General features: G+C 50.6%; 1 long non-coding RNA gene across 1 annotated transcript in view; it reads left to right on the forward strand.

Annotated features, from left to right (window-relative positions):
• The window catches only part of LOC142905732 (uncharacterized), a 52,836-nt gene extending 35,420 nt beyond the window's left edge, over positions 1-17,416 (forward strand). Inside the window, exon 3 of the long non-coding RNA XR_012929754.1 lies at positions 16,877-17,416. This is a non-coding gene — a long non-coding RNA (uncharacterized LOC142905732). The remainder of the gene's footprint in view (positions 1-16,876) is intronic.
• The last annotated feature ends 1,224 nt before the right edge of the window (positions 17,417-18,640 follow it).

The following is an 18,640-nucleotide window of genomic DNA, read 5'->3' on the forward strand; positions in this document are numbered from 1 at the left end:
CCCAATAGTCTGTTTAGGTTATACGGGGAACTTTTTCTTTGTGTCAATCTGTGTGTGATGGTCTTCATAGGTGTTAATCGCTAACAGCACTTGCCCCAACAGTCTGTGTAAGGTTATACGGGGGATCTTTGTCTTTGTGTCAATCTGTGTGTGTCATGGTTTTCATAGGAGCTACTCGTTAACAGCACTTGCCCCAACAGTCTCTGTAAGGTTATACGGGGGATCTTTGTCTTTGTGTCGATCTGTGTGTGTCATGGTTTTCATAGGAGTTACTCGTTAACAGCACTTGCCCCAATAGTCTGTTTAGGTTATACGGGGAACTTTTTCTTTGTGTCAATCTGTGTGTGATGGTCTTCATAGGTGTTAATCGCTAACAGCACTTGCCCCAACAGTCTGTGTAAGGTTATACGGGGGATCTTTGTCTTTGTGTCAATCTGTGTGTGTCATGGTTTTCATAGGAGCTACTCGTTAACAGCACTTGCCCCAACAGTCTCTGTAAGGTTATACGGGGGATCTTTGTCTTTGTGTCGATCTGTGTGTGTCATGGTTTTCATAGGAGTTACTCGTTAACAGCACTTGCCCCAACAGTCTGTTCAGGCTACACGGGGGAATCCTTCGTGTGTGTCCAGCTGTGCGTGTGGGGGGGGGGGGGGGGTTGTTTGCGCGCTGCGCTCCAAACCCGGCCACCCGAGTTCGATTCCAGCGCTCAACTCTCAACGCCGTTGACGATGATAAGGACCGTCCATAAATGACGTCACGCGATTTTGGACGATTTTTGACCCCTTTCCCCTCGTCACACGGCGTCACAAAAAGTCAGACCCCCCCCCCCCTCAAATATGACGTCACAAAGCTCTGCTCCCCCCCCTCCCCCCCAAAAATAAAACGTGCTTCAAATCGCTTTAAACTGTTGTCATTGTAGTGCGTGTTTAATGTGGCGCTGCACTCTGATGTTGTAAGAGAAAACATTTATTAAAAAGTCTATTTGATTAAGTAGAACGTGTTGTCTATATTTATTTAAAGTTGCACATTTTGATGTGACGTCACATTTCTCAACCCCCCGCTCCCCCTCGTCACACATCTTCACAAATGTCTGACCCCCCCCCCCCTCCTAGGGGCGTGACGTCATTTATGGATAGGCCCCTAATCTAAACAGGTCCTGGGGCCTCCTCCCCTAGGTCGGCTTCGTTGGAGTGGCCCGAAAGGTCCCAAGGGTCATCGAGACCCACCGCTCACCGCTTGCCCCTGAGGTCAACGTTAAAACGGCAAAGGCGCAGGCCCTGCAATTCCCTGCTAGCTCCGCGGCCGCCGCCGCCAGCACTGCTCGGCTTAAAGGGTCGCAAACTAGAAAACAAGAAAAGGGGGGTTTGCAAAAGCGGAGAATTCGCCGCATCGAACCGTGTCTTCCATATTGTTGCAAACCCCTGCGACGGGCCGAAAGGTCCCAAGGGTCATCGAGACCCACCGCTCACCGCTTGCCCCTGAGGTCAACGTTAAAACGGCAAAGGCGCAGGCCCTGCAATTCCCTGCTAGCTCCGCGGCCGCCGCCGCCAGCACTGCTCGGCTTAAAGGGTCGCAAACTAGAAAACAAGAAAAGGGGGGTTTGCAAAAGCGGAGAATTCGCCGCATCGAACCGTGTCTTCCATATTGTTGCAAACCCCTGCGACGGGAGATACGAATAGAGTCTGCGCGTGTGTGTGTGCGTGTGTGTGTATGTGCGTGCGTGTGTGCGTGTGTGTGGGGAGCGATAGTGTAGCGGTTAGCGCGCTGCGCTATGAACCTGGCGACCAGGGTTCGATTCCTGCTCACGGCCAACACCAGTGACGATTATCTGAACCGGTCCCGGGCCTCCCCTAGGTCGACTCAGCCTCAAATGAGTACCCGGTGCGGTGTGTAAACATTGCCACTAGGGAGACAAAGGCGGTCGGGCGTGGTGCTGGCCACCCACCCCCTCGTGTACCGTTCCGGCCTTCATAGGTGCTCGCTAACAGCACTTGCCCCTGCAGTCTGTTAAGGCTATACGGGGGATCTTTGTCTTTATCTTTGTGTGCGTGTGTGTGCGTGTGTCTGTTACATGTGGGGAGCGGTAGTGTAGCGGTTAGCCCGCTGCGCTGCAAACCCGGCGACCCGGGTTCGATTCCTGCTCACGGCCAACATCGGTGACGCTTATCTGAACCGGTCCTGATCCTCCCCTAGGTCGACTCAGCCTCAAATGAGTACCTGGTGCAGGCCACCCACCCCCTCGTTTGCCGTTCAGGCCTTCATAGGTGCTCGCTAACATCACTCTCCCCAACAGACTGTTAAGCCTCCACGGGGAATCTTTGTCTTTGTTATATCGATGGGATGTATTTTTTTTTTATAAACATTCGTTGCAACTCGTTGCACGGGAAGTTAGTGCGTTTAGAGTATCTTGCTGCTGTACATTTCCACGCTATGATAAGCCATTTCTTTGAGCTATCACTTGTGGTAGGCAGGTCGCTTCTGAAAAAAAACCCCTGTATAGCTCAGTGGGCCTTACCTGGTAAAATAAAAAAAAATATATAGTTTGATTTTAGTTTAAGTTGGCAGTTCGTGCATTTTTAATATTTGATTGCGGTACATTTCCACGCGATAAGCCACTTCTGTGAGCTATCATTTGTGGTAGGCAGGTCGCGTCTGAAAAAAAACTTGTATATCTCAGTGGGTCTTACCTGGTAAAATAAAAAAAAATTATAGTTTGATTTTAGTTTCAGTTGGCAGCAGTTAGTGCATTGATAGTATTTGGCTGCTGTACATTTCCACGCTATGATAAGCCACTTCTTTGAGCTCTCATTTGTGGTAGGCAGGTCGCTTCTGAAAAAAATGAGCTAATTATCTCAGTGGTGCCTTACCTGGTAAAATACAAAAAAAAACCCATAGTTGGTAGTTTATAGTTGATGGGCAGAATCGCTTGCGTTGGTGGGGTAAGACGTGGGTGCTCCCACCTCTTGCGAGACGAACCGGCCGCCGTGGACGAGTTGATTATCTCGAAACGCGACACCGCCGTGTTCGAGGAGGTTGACAGGGCTTTGGCGCAATGCCTCCGTCAGAGAGAGAGAGAAAGAGGACGGGGGGTGGGGTGGGTGACGTTGGAGGAGTCGGAGCGTGATCGCATTCTGAGATGGAGAGCGAGAGAGACAGCTGCTGGCGACACATTTTCGTGGAAATGTCCCCGCTGTGACTTTCACGAGGGAGGGAGCGCGCCGCTTACCCTTGATCAGTGGCGCTCCACTCCAACAATTCTTTCGATCGCAGTTGCCCCCCCAGAACCAACGAGGGGGGGGGGGGCGTCCCACGCCATCTGCATCGCCTTGTCACGGTGGCTAGGAGATGTTAACTACCTCGCCTGGTGTACAAGGAGGTCGTGCGTTCGATCCCCGACCCTAACGCCTGCTGTATATTTGGAGTTTGTGTGTTCTCTCTCTCTCTCGCTTTCTCTTCCGGTGGTCGCGTGGATTTTTCTCCGAGTCCTCCGGTTGTTTCCCCCCCAACGTTTAGAATCAACGTCACGCGTTTATAGAGTAAATTTTAGCTGCTATATATTTCCACGCGATAAGCCGGTTCGTTGAGCTATCAATTGGGGCTAGGTCGCGTCTGAAAAAATATAGCTCAGTGGGACCTTACCTGGTAAAATGAAAAATAGTTCAGTTTTTAGTTTAGGTTACCAAGAAGTTGCTACGAAGCATTCGTTTATGCCTCTTGTTTTTCCACTGCACAAGTCGAGCCGTGCTGCTGACGTTGCACGCAATACCCACCCCACCCACACACCTGGCCCTGCTTGGCCCCGAGCAATATTCAGATTGTCTTGTGGGGCCAATAGCTTTCACGGTTTGGCTCGTTGTACAGAATGTTCGTGACATTTAAATCCGACGGGTGGCACGCTCCAGCTGCAGAGCGAACGGCTCTCACTCGACGGTTGTGAGTTCAACTCCTATTTTAGGAGTTAGTATGGACTCGGCCCATCATCTCTCTGGGGTGGGGGTGGGGTCGATAAAATACATACCACGTTGTTAGGGACATCAACAGTGGGGTTTTGCCGGACGAATCAACTCACCGCGACCATGGTGAGTGTGGAGCTTCAACCTTTGCTGTAAACGGGACCAGAGCCACCTCCTTTCTCAACGCTCTTTTGAGCAGGACACGATCGGCGTGCGAGTCTTTGATCGTGGGCCACGTTGGAGGATGGCCACCGGCAATGACCCGCCTGTCGATATCTCGGACTCGGCTGGCCCATTCGCCGTTTAGCCAGCTGGACGACTTTAAAAACAAGGCGTCTGCGTCTGCTGCTGCTGCGGCTGTCTGCATAACGCCGACTTTGGGGTGGGAAGGGGGGGGGGTGGGTGGCAGTGATGATGGGTCCAGGCCAGTTCACGCTGGGGGGATGGGGGCTCTTTAAGCAATCGCCTGCAGTCAAAGCCGCCTGTTTTCGTATTTATAGCTCGGGCTGCAGCGTCGTTTGGGATGCGTCCTGAGTTCAGATTAACGCTGCTGCTGCTGCTGGCCCTCGTTCCGTGTGCGTTTGCCTTCGCAGAGATGCCGCCACCTCGAACCTCCTCTGCCCGTTGTGGCCTCCTCTGCCATGGGGCAGGTGGTCGGGACGATGTTGCGGCAGGCGTGGGTATTGCAAAAGCACACACAAAAAAAAGAATTCGTTTTTTTTTAATCCTTTCTGGCAATTTAAAACGAGGTGTTTAGATGCTTGAAAAGGCTGTCTCTGGTGTAGGGAAATCAGTTGCAAAGACAATGCGTATATGTCTCAGAGCACGCTTATTTGCATGTTCGCCACACATACCGTGCGCGTGTGTGATTAATGCAGAACTTGAGCCCTTGCAAAATTTCTATTTATTTATTTTGTGTTTGAACATCTTAACACGACTCCGATTTTATTTCCAAACAAAACCCTACGATTATTTCGTTTCATGCTTTGATACTGGCAAGAAAAGCGTCCCGCTATATCGGCATGGTGCTGTTGTCACGAGGGAGGGACGGGATGGGAGTGTGGCCCTGCGTAGGCAATTAAGCCAAACGTCAATTATCTTGGGTGTTCTAAGCAATGGGGAGAACCCAGAAGGGATATCCCCTTGCAGACCAGCGGGGAGAACTTACAAACTCGTTCACTCTCTGCAGAACGTCCAAACTCCACTCAGAGCTCCTCTCGCTCACAAAGACAAATGTTGCCCCGTATAGCCTTGAAAGACTGTTAGGAGCAAGTGCTGCTAGCAAGCAAGCGCTGGCCGGCACCACGCCCGGCCGCCTTTGTCTCCCGAGTGGCGATGTTTACACACCGCACCGGGCATTGTTGCTCAGGAGCGGTTTCAGATAATCGTCACCGGTGTTGACCCTTAGTGGGAATCGAACCCGGATCGCCGGGTTCGTTGCGTGGCGTGCTAACCGCTACACCACCGCTCCCCCCCCCCACACACACGCACACAACACCACCACCAAAAACACACACAGCAACTAAATCACACATTTACAAGCTCTAAGTAGGGCATGTTGAAGTCACTCAACCCACACTCATCCCCACACAACTCCCCAAAAATAGATTTTCGCCAGAGGCTATTTTTTTTTTGCTTTTCCCCGGCCAGCAAAGTTAAAAAAGAAGAGGCAAAGAAGACGCGCGCCTGCGTGACGATTGGCCTCGGCGTGAACGCTGCAGCCTGTGGGGTTCCATGGCCCAAAAAAGCCATCTCTGTTGTTGCCAACCTGGCCCCGCTGCCCCGTCGGGGGAGGGGGGCACTGCGAGTCCGCGTTCACCTCCTCGTCGAGAGCTCGAGACAACGAGGGGTCATCCGTCAGAAGCTCCCAAGTTTATTCCGCGCCGTCGACGGAAGCCGGCTGAGCTAAGAAGCGCTCACGTGTTTTTATTTGCATCTCTCTCTCTCTGTTCCCAAGGGCGACTCAGCAAGCAGCCAACAGTGGTTTGAGCAGGCTTCAATTTCATTTTACACGTTATATATATACATATTCTTGGTTCTTTCGGTAAAGTCACGTAGAAGGGAAACAATACAATAATACAAATATGAAACAATATATTTTTTTGATTGTTTTATGACTTTACCGAAAGAACCAAGAATATGAATCCATGCAGTCACGAAAGCTTTAAATCAAAATATATATACATGTTACAAAAAAATAACTTAATGAGGTTTCTCCGCAGGGTTGCCGGGCTCACTCTCCATGATGGGGTGAGGTGCCCAGGAATCTGTGAGAGCCTCAAAGTCGAGCCGGCGCCGCTCCTCCGGATCGAGAGGAGCCAGTTGAGGTGGTTCAGGCACCCGGTAAGGAAGCCCCCCCCCGGTAGACTCCCCCTGGAACTCTACCGGGCAGCAGCAGCAGCAGCAACGTCCTGCTGGGCGAAGACCCCGGGGCCGGCCCAGGACCACGCTGGGGGGGACGATGTCGCTCGGCTGGCCTGCGAACGCCTCGGAATTACCCCAGGAAGAGCTGCAGTCTGTGCATAGTAGTGTATAGTGTAGTGTAGAGTATAGTAGTGTATAGTGTAGTGTAGAGTATAGTAGTGTATAGCGTAGTGTAGAGTATAGTAGTGTATAGTGTAGTGTAGAGTATAGTAGTGTATAGTGTAGTGTAAAGTATAGTAGTTTAGTGTAGTGTAGAGTATAGTAGTGTAAAGTGTAGTGTAGAGTATAGTAGTGTATAGTGTAGCGTAGAGTATAGTAGAGTATAGTAGTGTATAGTGTAGAGTATAGTAGTGTATAGTGTAGTGTATAGAATAGTAGTGTATAGTGTAGTGTAGAGTATAGTAGTGTATAGTGTAGTGTATAGCATAGTAGTGTATAGTGAGTGTATAGTATAGTAGTGTATAGTGTAGTGTAGAGTATCGTAGTGTATAGTGTAGCATAGAGTATAGTAGAGTATAGTTGTGTATAGTGTAGTGTAGAGTATAGTAGTGTATAGTGTAGTGTAAAGAATAGTAGTGTATTGTGTAGTGTAGAGTATAGTAGTGTAGTGTATAGTATAGTAGTGTATAGTGTAGTGTAGAGTATAGTAGTGTATAGTGTAGAGTATGGTAGTGTATAGTGTAGTGTAGAGAATCGTAGTGTATAGTGTTTTTAACACATAGGCTTTCGCGACCAATATTATTCATAATAGAGGTTTTTGGGTTAGATCGCGTTATTTATAAATGTGTCGTAACCCTCCACCACCCGACACGGCCAATCAGCAAAAAAAGTGTCACGTTGACAAAAGACAAATAATTCACTACTTTAGCCCACCGGTGTGTTGAAGAGTGAATCTACATTTACAGCTTGTACTCCCCATGGAACTCCACATTTACAGTTTGTACTCAAACTGTAAATGTTGTGGTTTCACTCTTCAATACACCGGTGGGCTAAAGTAGTGAATTATTTGTCTTTTGTCCACGTGACACTTTTTTTGCTGATTGGCCGTGTCGGGTGGTGGAGGGTTACGACACATTTATAAATAACGCGATCTAACCCAAAAACCTTTATTATGAGTGTATAGTGTAGTGTAGAGTATAGTAGTGTATAGTGTAGTGTATAGTATAGTAGTGTATAGTGTAGTGTAGAGTATAGTAGTGCATAGTGTAGTGTAGAGTATAGTAGTGTATAGTGTAGTGTAGAGTATGGTCGTGTGAGTGTAGTAGTGTAGTCGTGTATAGTCGTGTAGTGTATAGTGTAGTGTATAGTGTTATGTAGTAGTGTATTAGTGTATAGTAGTGTATATTGTAGTATAGCATATGGTAATGTATAGTACTGCAGTGTATAGTAGTGTAGTGTATATTTCTGGTATAGTTGTGTATAGTGGTGTATATAGTAGTGTAAAGTGTAAGTAGTGTATAGTGTAGTAGTATAAAGTATAATGTATAGTAGTGTAGAGTGTAGTGGATAGTAGTGTATAGTGTAGTGTATGGTGTAGTGTATAGTGTTGTGTACAGTGTAGTGTATAGTGTAGTGTACAGTGTATAGTGTAGTGTATAGTGTAGTGTATAGTGTAGTGTACAGTGTAGTGTATAGTGTAGTGTATAGTTTAGTGTATAGTGTAGTGTATAGTGTAGTGTAGTGTATAGTGTAGTGTAGTGTACAGTGTAGTGTATAGTGTAGTGTATAGTGTAGTGTATAGTGTAGTGTATAATGTAGTGTACAGTGTGTAGCGTAGTGTATAGTGTAGTGTATAGTTTAGTGTACAGTGTAGTGTACAGTGTAGTGTATAGTGTAGTGTATAGTAGTGTTTACGCATGCAGTGCTGGAGTCCGTTTCCAGGGAGGTGTGGACCGCCACTACTCAACATGCTGCTGTAGTGTATAGTGTATAGCAGTGTATAGTGTCGTAGTGTGTATAGTGTAGTGTATAGTGTAGTGTATAGTAGTGTATAGTGTAGTGTATAGTGTAGTGTATAGTAGTGTATAGTGTAGTAGTGTATAGTGTAGTGTATAGTGTAGTGTATAGTGTAGTGTATAGTGTATAGCAGTGTATAGTGTAGTAGTGTATAGTGTAGTGTATAGTGTAGTGTATAGTAGTGTAGTACTTAGTAGTGTATAGTAATGTATAGTGTAGTGTATTGTTGTGTAGTGCTGGAGTCCGTTGCCAGGGAAAGGGAGGTCTGGAGCGCCACTACTCAACACGCTGATGTAGTGTATAGTGTATAGCAGTGTATAGTGCAGTAGTCTATAGTGTAGTAGTGTATAGTGTAGTGTATAGTGTAGTGTATAGTGTAGTGTATAGTGTAGTGTAGTGCTGGAGTCCGTTGCCAGGGAAAGGGAGGTCTGGACTGCCACTACTCAACACGCTGCTGTAGTGTATAGTAGTGTATAGTAGTGTATAGTGTAGTAGTGTATGTGAGTGTATCGTGTGGTGTATAGTGTAGTGTATAGTAGTGTAGTGCTGGAGTCTGTCGTCAGAGAGAGGACGACTCAGAGGCGCCAGGAGGTGGGGAACCACCGCCGATGAGCGGGGAGGGCAGCCGCGCGGCGTGCCGGTGCCAACGATTTGCCCAAGTTCTGTGGCCCTCCATAGAGTAAGGTGTTATCGACCAATGCACGATGAGCGTTCACTCGTGGTAGGAAGCCGGAGTTCCCGAAGAAACCCACGGGTGCCAACTGGGGGTTGGGGGGGAGAAACGCTCGATTCCGCACAGACGGAACAGGGCCACATTTTTGCTGCACTCCGTTCTCCTCCACACGCCACATCACTGCCACCACCTCTCGTCCTGTGCGTCTATCTCTGTCTCTCTCTCTGTCTCTGTCTCTCTCTGTCTCTCTCTCTGTCTCTGTCTCTCTCTTTCTCTCTCTCTGGCTCTCTCTGTCTCTCTCTCTGTCTCTCTGTCTCTCTCTCTGTCTCTCTCTTTCTCTCTCTCTGGCTCTCTCTGTCTCTCTCTCTGTCTCTCTGTCTCTCTCTCTGTCTCTCTCTGTCTCTCTCTGTCTCTGTCTCTCTCTCTCTCTGGCTCTCTCTGTCTCTCTCTCTGTCTCTGTCTCTCTCTGTCTCTCTCTCTGTCTCTCTCTCTGTCTCTCTCTCTGTCTCTCTCTGTCTCTCTCTCTCTCTGTCTCTCTCTGTCTCTCTCTGTCTCTCTCTGTCTCTGGCTCTCTCTGTCTCTCTCTCTGTCTCTCTCTCTGTCTCTGTCTCTCTCTGTCTCTCTCTCTCTGTCTCTCTCTCTGTCTTTGTCTCTCTCTCTCTGTCTCTCTCTCTGTCTCTCTCTCTGTCTCTGTCTCTCTCTGTCTCTCTCTGTCTCTCTCTGTCTCTGTCTCTCTCTCTGTCTTTGTCTCTCTCTGTCTCTCTCTCTGTCTCTCTCTCTGTCTTTGTCTCTCTCTGTCTTTGTCTCTGTCTGTCTCTCTCTCTGTCTCCCTCTCTCTGTCTCTCTCTCTGTCTCTGTCTCTCTCTGTCTTTGTCTCTCTCTCTCTCTGTCTCTCTCTCTCTGGCTCTCTCGGTCTCTCTCTCTGTCTCTCTCTCTGTCTCTGTCTCTCTCTGTCTCTCTCTCTCTGTCTCTGTCTCTCTCTCCGTCTCTCTCTGTCTTTGTCTCTCTCTCTCTGGCTCTCTCGGTCTCGGTCTCTCTCTCTGTCTCTCTCTGTCTCTCTGTCTCCTTTGCGCCGCCCGGACGCTGCTACGCGTGGCCGTGTGACCCGTCCTGGGTGCGGGTTCGCGAATTGCAGTCGGCCGTCTAAGCATGAGGAATGAGTTGGGGGGGGGGGGGTGAGGAGGGGGGCCGTGTGAAGTGGCTATCTTTGGCCAAAATCTGCGCCGGCTGAGACCGTAAATTAAAATCATCAATCTCTATTGTTTCGCGCGCTGTGTTCCTTTATTTATGTATCTGTTTACATGCTGATGTGCGCACGTGTGTGTGTGTTTATATGTGTGGTAGTTAGCGCGCTGCGCTACGAACCTAGCGCCCCGGGTTCGATTCCCGACCATGGCTAACAGCAGTAATCGATTATCTGAACCGGTCCTGGGCATCCCCTAGGTCGACTCAGCCTCAAATGTGTACCTGGTGCGATGTGTAAAACATCGCCGCTCGGGAGACAAAGGCGGTCGCGCGTGGTTTTGGCCACCCACCCCGTCGTGAGGCCGTCCCGGCCTTCATTAGGCGCTACTCGCTAACTGCACTTGCCCTCAAAGCGGGTTTGAGGCTACACGGGGGGACCTTTCTCTTTACATTGTGGGGAACGGTGGCGCAGTGGTTAGCGATGCACTGCGCTACAAAACCGGCGTGCCCAGTTTGTTTGCCCGCTCACGACTAAACAACAACAACAACAACTAGAACAACGGGGAGTATTTTAAGTGGTCTCGGGCCATGCGGGGTGTGTACATATCAGCATTGGGGAGACAAAGGCGGCTAGGCGTGGCGTTGGCCACCGACCCTGCTCGGCACGGGTTTTCCTCCGGCTCCTTCGGTTTACACCCATCGTATGTAAATATATATTTTTTTGTAAACTACTTACGATGTGAATGACATCGGCCTCAACAATAAAACAAATATCCCCAACACTCTGATAGAGGCTATACGGGTGACATTTGCCGTTGTGCGAGTGGGGAGGCTTGATGGGCATCTGTTCAGCCCAGCTGCACGGCTCTCCTCGTGTTAATGACTCCCCTGACCCCCTTCCCCCTCGCCCTCCTCATCAACACCCCCCCCCCATCATCCTCAAGCGCCGACGCGAATGAATTAATGAATGGTGCTCTGTGCCGTCGAGATGAAGATGATGGGGTTACAATGAGGAATTCGGGAAACCCGGCGAACGCAAGCCCCTCTCTCTCTCCCTCTCTCGCTCTCTGTACCCGCGTGCACGGCACCCACCTCGTGTTCACCTTCTGAAGCGCTCGCTCGTCACCGTGGCGTGAGCGATGACCACCACCACCACCACGTGACTATTATTTCGTGTTGTGCGCGGTGCTTTTAGCACCACAGCGCGTGGATTTTTAGCGTTTATTTACATTTGTGTTGCTGGTGGCTTTGTGCGTTTCATATCGAAATCGCCTCCAGTGCTGTTGCTGCTGGCGGCAATAAAAGTTAATAAAGAATTGAAGCTTTCGTGACTGCATACATTACTCATTGTTTTTTTTTTCGGTAAAGTCACGTATGTAGAAATACCACAAAATTATATTAAAACAAATCACTCACGACGTTTCGACCGCAACACAAGCGATCTTCATCAGGTGTAAAAAAACAAATAGCGAGGGAGAATATAGGGTGACATCATGTGTTGCGTTGATGTCACCCTATATGCTCTCTCACTATTTGTTTTTCACACCTGATGAAGATCCCTTGTGTCGGGGTCGAAACGTCGTGATTGATTTGTTTTAATATAATTTTGTGGTATTTCTACATACGTGACTTTACCGTAAAAACACAATGGGCAATAAAAGTTGTTTAAAAGTCAAAAGTCTCTTGCGCGCGCTCTCTCTCTCTCTCCCTCTCCGGATCTGCCAGTGGGAGAGACTCTCTCTCTCTGTTGCCCTCTCTTTTTGAACGATCAGAGGAAACAAGAAGATGCTCGGTGTAGTCGACACTTTGCTTCGTTCATCATTTCGGTTTTTTTTCCAATGCTTTGCTTTATGTGCCCCCCCCCCGCCCCCCTTTTTAAAATGAAAGATTTCACAAAAGATTCTCTCTCTTCTCTCTCCCCCTCCCTCTCTCTCTCTCTACCGCTCATCCAGCAGTGGATTTACTAAAACGGGTTGTCCGTGTACAACAATGGAATCGCCTTCCATGCTTTCACTCTCTTATTGAATAACCTGTTGCGCCATTCGGTGAACGTATTCTTTACCCTAACCTATTACACCTTGAGTTCGTGCTGATTGCTGCTGGCCGCTCGGCGTTGTTCGCCCCCTTTGGGCGTGTGCTTAGCAATTGTGATGACACGAAATAATAATAATAATAGTAATGTATGCATGTTAAACAAAGACAAAGACCTCCCGCATATAGCCCTAGCAGACTGTTGGGGAAAAGTGCTGTTAGCGAGCACCTGTAATAGTCCGAAAGGCACACGAGAGTGGTGAGTGATCAACAACCACGCCGGGCCGCCTTTGTCTCTCCAGTGCTGATGTTTTACACTCTGCACCAGGTACTCATTTGAGGCTGAGTCGACCTAGGGAAGACCCCAAGACCGGTTCAGATATCCGCAACCAATACTCTTTGGTTCTATTGGGTAAAGTCACGTAGGTAAAAAATAAAATAACAAAAAATCACGACGTTTCGGCCACAACACAAGTGGCCTTCATCAGGTGAAGGGACCGTGCTGTCATGAGGACAGCGTTGGAGTGAAAACAGCCAAGCCCAGGTCGCGTCCTTTAAGCTGTGTGGGAGGAAGCAAAACGCTTTGACAAAGGAATTAGCATAAAAATGAGCACGATGTACGTAGGAGGTGCATGGGCCATGATGGACCAGGAGCGGGTGGGGACCATGACAGACCAGCAGCGCTCCTGGTCCATCATTGACCTGCTAATCGGAGTTGCGGTGGAGTGAATGAGGCTGCCAACGTGACAAACCCTACGAATTGGCTGTGTCGGGTGGCGGGTTTAACGACACATTTATATATTTCACGCGATCTAACCCGTAAAAAAAGCCTCTCTCTATTGTGGATAACATTGGTCGCGAAAGCCTCCTCCTTTCTACAACAACCACGTGTTAAGCCAAGCAACGGACTACATAACGGTGGATGCCGCAAAAAAAGCCTCCTTCCTTGCCAACGAAACCTCAACGCGCGCCTCCCCCTCCCCCCCCCGCTACCTTTCTCCAAATTGGCCACCCATTATAAACACATTTATTTGCTGCTATCGTTCATTAGTGGCTAAAGGTCAGCAGCGGCTGCGATTGCCTCTGGAGTCCAAGTGTTCTGATGTCACCAAAGAGGGACCCCTCCCCCCACACCACACCACACACCCCATCCCCACCTTTGACAAAAACAAAATCCACTTGAAAGCATTCTTCCTTACCGCTATCTCTTATTTGTGCTGCCTCCGATCAACAATGCGAGGCGCGCGGGTTCGATTCTTTCGATTTACAACTTAACAAAACATTTTTTTACGCTTGAAGATGCTTTGGGTGTGATGGGGGGCGAGGGCAGGGGGCCGGAGGGGCTTTATCGAGCAGTGGATTGACCAAGCCTCATGTTCATTTCATTTGTTGTCCCATAATTCTATCCACATTGTGGCTAAGGATCTATTAGCAGAGCTGTTACAGCCCTTACCGTGCGGCGCCCACGTGGGTACAACGTGCGGTGCCCACGTGGGGTACCGCACGTGGGTACAACGTGCGGTGGCCACGTGGGTACAACGTACGGTGCCCACGTGGGGTACCACACGTGGGTACAACGTGCGGTGTCGACGTGCGGTGCCCACGTGGGTACAACGTACGGTGCCCACGTGGGTACAACGTGCGGTGCCCACGTGCGGTGCCCACGTGGGTACAACGTGTGGTGCCCACGTGGGGTACCGCACGTGGGTACAACGTACGGTGCCCACGTGGGTACAACGTGCGGTGCCCACGTCCGGTGCCCATGTGGGTATAACGTGCGGTGCCCACGTGGGTACAACGTGCGGTGCCCACGTGGGTACAACGTGCGGTGCCCACGTGCGGTGCCCACGTGGGTACAACGTACGGTGCCCACGTGGGTACAACGTGTGGCGCCCACGTGCGGTGCCCACGTGGGTACAACGTGCGGTGCCCACGTGCGGTGCCCATGTGCGTACAACGCGCTGTGCCCACGTGGGGTACGCCAGTGACGCTTATATTGTTCCGTTCTACATCAGTGACAATTGTATCAATGTTCTGTTCAACGTCAGCGACACTTCAGCGAGAACAAGCGCTCGCAGGGACTCGTCAAACCTCCACGGGGCCCCCCGAGACTACGTCTCGTTCCCCCTTCTCCCTCCTCTTTCCCCGTCAATTTGTTACTGTATGGGTTCCCCCCTTACTCTCGCTCCCAAATCCCCTATCCCACCACCCCCTCCACCTCTTTTCGCGCCTCTAATTATTTCCAAAGGGCCCTCGTCCATCAACCTTTGCGTGACCCCGAAAGTCCAATCCTGGGCCCGTGTTCCTCCCCTCCCGCCCCCCACCGCGAACGTGCAAAGCCTTTCATGTCCAATCCACTGTTGGTTGAGCGTCTTACTGCGCTGAGAATTAGGTGGGTGGTGGGTTACTTTGACCATACTTCACCACGTAAGTGCAGGGGTTTGTGAAGACGGGTCACAGCAGAAGCGGGATCGTTTGTACATTACAATAGCGGCTTTTGACAGCTGTTACTGCTCACAATCAGCGGGATGATGTGTGCTTGTGTGTATTTACGAGTACGTAAACTAACATCACACATGTTCTGTATTTGGTTGAGTGTAGCATAAATTGCCTTCCCGTTCCCCATGCATTGCCTACAGAATATGAAACAAGGATCTAGGAATGCTCTCCTCTTCGGGACTTTAATATAGTTCAGGTTAGGTCGTGAATGTGGATGCATGCTCATATTCATTTAATGCCTGAGCAAATGATAGTCACGCTCTTGATTAATCTATTACTTATGTATGTGGCACCGTGCTTTAAGGGTGGAACCTTTTCAACAAGCAATATCTGCTGAACATGAGCAATTTCATCAAGATTTCCTCTCTAATTGTGTGTGTGTCGATGTGCGTGGGGGAGCGGTGGTGCAGCGGTTAGCGCGCTGCGCTATGAACCTGGCTACCAGGGTTCGATTTCCGCTCACGGCCAACACCCAGTGACGATTATCTGAACCGGTGCTGGGCCTCCCCTATGTCATACTCAGCCTCAAATGAGTACCTGGGTGCGGTGCGTCAACATCGCCACTGGGGAGACAAAGGCGGCCGGGGGTGGTGCTGCCCACCCACCCCCTCATGTGCCGTGCCGGCCTTCATAGGTGCCACTCGCGATCAGCACTTGCCCCACCAGTCTGTGTTAGCTAAACGGGGGATCTTTGTCTTTGTATACGTACATTACGTGCCTTTTCCAGAGAGCATTGTGCGCGTTTTAATTGGTTATTAGATCATAATCCTTGACCACTTTTCTCGGGAGCGGTGTTGATTAATATTGATTATGTGCATATTTGTGAAAAAATATAAAAATATACATTTTATTTTCTTCTCTGAGATGCCAAAGGGATTATTGGCTCTCTTCAGCTGGACAGAGTTCAACAGTTGCCGAGCAACAAGGCAGGGGGCGTTTGAAACGCGATGCAACATCACGAACGCGGTGCGATTTATTCATGAGCTTGTTAAATCCTCATCCTTGCGCGCGTCTGGCACTCGTCAGAGGCGTTGTCTACGCCACATTGAATGCTGCAGAGCGCGTCTCTCTCTCTCTCTCTCATCATCATCATCACGGTGGCTAGGAGATGTTAACTACCTCGCCCGGTGTACAGGAGGTCGTGGGGTCCATTTCGACCCTGACGCCTGCTGCTGCTGTATATTTGGAGTTTGCGTGTCCCTCTCTCTCTCTTTTTCCCCGTGGTCGCGTGGATTTTTCTCCGGGGTCCTCCGGTTTTTCCCCCCTCCACATATAGAATCGACGCCACGAGTTGCTTGGCTGCTGCTATAAATGTCTAGACGACGACGATGATGATGAGCCACTTGCCTGAGCTCTCCTTTGTGACAGCGAGGTCGCTTCTGAATCAAGAGCTGTGTAGCTCAATGATGTGGTTCTTTACCTGAATTCTCCCCCCACCTCCATCACCTCCACCACCCCCTCCACCACCTCTCCCCCCCTCCACCACCTCCCACCCTACCTCCATCACCTCCACCACTTCCCCCTCCCCCACCTCCACCACCTCCACCACCTCCGCCCCATCTCCACCACCTCCCCCCTCCCCCACCACCTCCTCCCCCACCTCCACCACCACCCCCCACCTCCATCACCTCCCCCCCCACCTCCACCACCTCCCCCCTCCCCCACCACCTCCTCCCCCACCTCCACCACCTCTCCCCCCATCTCCACCACCACCCCCCCCACCTTCATCACCTCCCCCCCCACCTCCACCACCTCCCCCCATATCCACCACCTCACCCCCCACCTCCACCACCTCCCCCCCCCCACCTCCACCAGCTCACCCCCCACCTCCACCACCTCCCCCCCACCTCCACCACCTCCCCCCCCACCTCCACCACCTCCCCCCCCCACCTCCACCACCTCCCCCCCCCCACATCCACCACCTCCCCCTCCCCCACCTCCACCACCTCCCCCCATCTCCACCACCTCCCCCCCCCACATCCACCACCTCCCCCTCCCCCACCTCCACCACCTCCCCCTCCCCCACCTCCACCACCTCCCCCCCCACCTCCACCACCTCCCCCCACCTCCACCACCTCCCCCCCCCACCTCCACCTCCTCCCCCTCCCCCCCACCTTCTACGCATCATGGCAAAAAATTCCGCAACCCCTTTTAGGTCTTCATGCGAAGTGAAGACCGACAGCGGGCACGTGGCACGTGCGAGGAGGAGGAGGAGCAGCAGCAGCTGACACCTCGAGGTGGCGAGAGGTGCAACGGATGAAAGCCTCTGCCACAAGAAGCTGAGATCCACCCACCCACCCCCCCACCACCTCCTCCCCCCTAGAAGAAGGTGGGGAGGAAGGGGTGGGTGGTCGGGGGGGGGGGGCAGCGGCGGCATCCGTGGAGGTCACCGAATGTGGAGGTCACATGCCGGCAAGTGGGGAGGTTACCCGGCTGACAGCGGCGACAGCAGCATTTGGTCTTTGCTGGGGTTTCGATGGCTCGAGGTGCTGGGTGTCACAGACGATGGTGGGGTAGGGGGTGAGGGGTGACGATGCTGCTCAGGAGTTTAACCACGTCAATTCATCTGCGGTGCCATTTAATCACTGGGCAGGTCGCACTGCCTGCTCTTTTACGGACAATGTCTCGGGATCTTCGGCGTGGTGCAGCAATTCTTGTGCTAAGGGGCCGTCCATAAATGACGTCACGCACATAGTGGTGGGGGGGGGGGGTTCAGACATTTGTGACGATGTGTGACGAGGGTGGGGGGGGGGGGGTTGAGAAATGTGACGTCACATCAAAACGCGTAACTGTAAATAAATATAGACAACACGTTTTGCTTAATTAAATATACTTTTTTTGTTATAAATGTTTTCTCCTACAACATAAGAGTGTAGCGCCACATTAAATACGCGCTACAATGACAATAGTTTAAAGCGATTTGAAGCTTGTTTTATTTTTTTGGCGGGAGGGGGGGGGGCAGAGCTTTGTGACGTCATATTTGACGCGGTGTGACGAGGAGGGAGGGGGGGGGTCAAAAATCGTCCAAAATCGCGTGACGTCATTTATGGACGTGCCCTAATACGCCACGCGGCAGGATGATTATTAACGAGGACAACCGTGAACCTTTTGCAGCGACGAACAAGGGGCGTCTACCGCTCGTCCATGTAACTTATTACTTTGTTTCTTGCTAACTGAAGCCTGCTGAGCTATTATATATTTGTCAGAGGCGACCTTTTATTTTGTGTTTTAGTGTCTTTGTCCTTTTCCCCGCACCTCCGATTAGGACGGCTGGTTGCGTAACGGTGCGAAATAAGTTCAACGTACACACACACACACACGATAGCTCATCGAAGTTTAAGTTTATTATTATTATTATTAAAAAAAAATTACATTCGTGATTCCGATTCGAGAACAAACTTGGCGGGGTGAGTGTGAAAACTTGGCCGGGTGAATGTGAAAACTGGGATGGGTGAGTGTGAAAACTGGGATGGGTGAGTGTGACAACTGGGCCAGGTGAGTGTGAAAACTGGGCTGGGTGAGTGTGAAAACTGGGCCAGGTGAGTGTGAAAACTGGGCTGGGTGAGTGTAAAAACTGGGATGGGTGAGTGTGAGAACTGGGCCAGGTGAGTGTGAAAACTGGGCCAGGTGAGTGTGAAAACTGGGATGGGTGAGTGTGAAAACTGGGCCGGGTGAGTGTGAAAACTGGGATGGGTGAGTGTGAAAACTGGGATGGGTGAGTGTGAAAACTGGGATGGGTGAGTGTGAAAACTTGGCCGGGTGAGTGTGAAAACTGGGCCGGGTGAGTGTGAAAACTGGGATGGGTGAGTGTGAAAACTGGGATGGGTGAGTGTGAAAACTGGGCCGGGTGAGTGTGAAAACTGGGATGGGTGAGTGTGACAACTGGCATGGGTGAGTGAAAACTGGGCCAGGTGAGTGT

The sequence above is a fragment of the Petromyzon marinus genome, chromosome 58 (genome assembly GCF_048934315.1).
Source record: "Petromyzon marinus isolate PM22_M1 ecotype Great Lakes invasive population chromosome 58, UKy_Petmar_22M1.pri1.0, whole genome shotgun sequence".
Taxonomy (NCBI): Eukaryota; Metazoa; Chordata; class Hyperoartia; order Petromyzontiformes; family Petromyzontidae; genus Petromyzon; species Petromyzon marinus.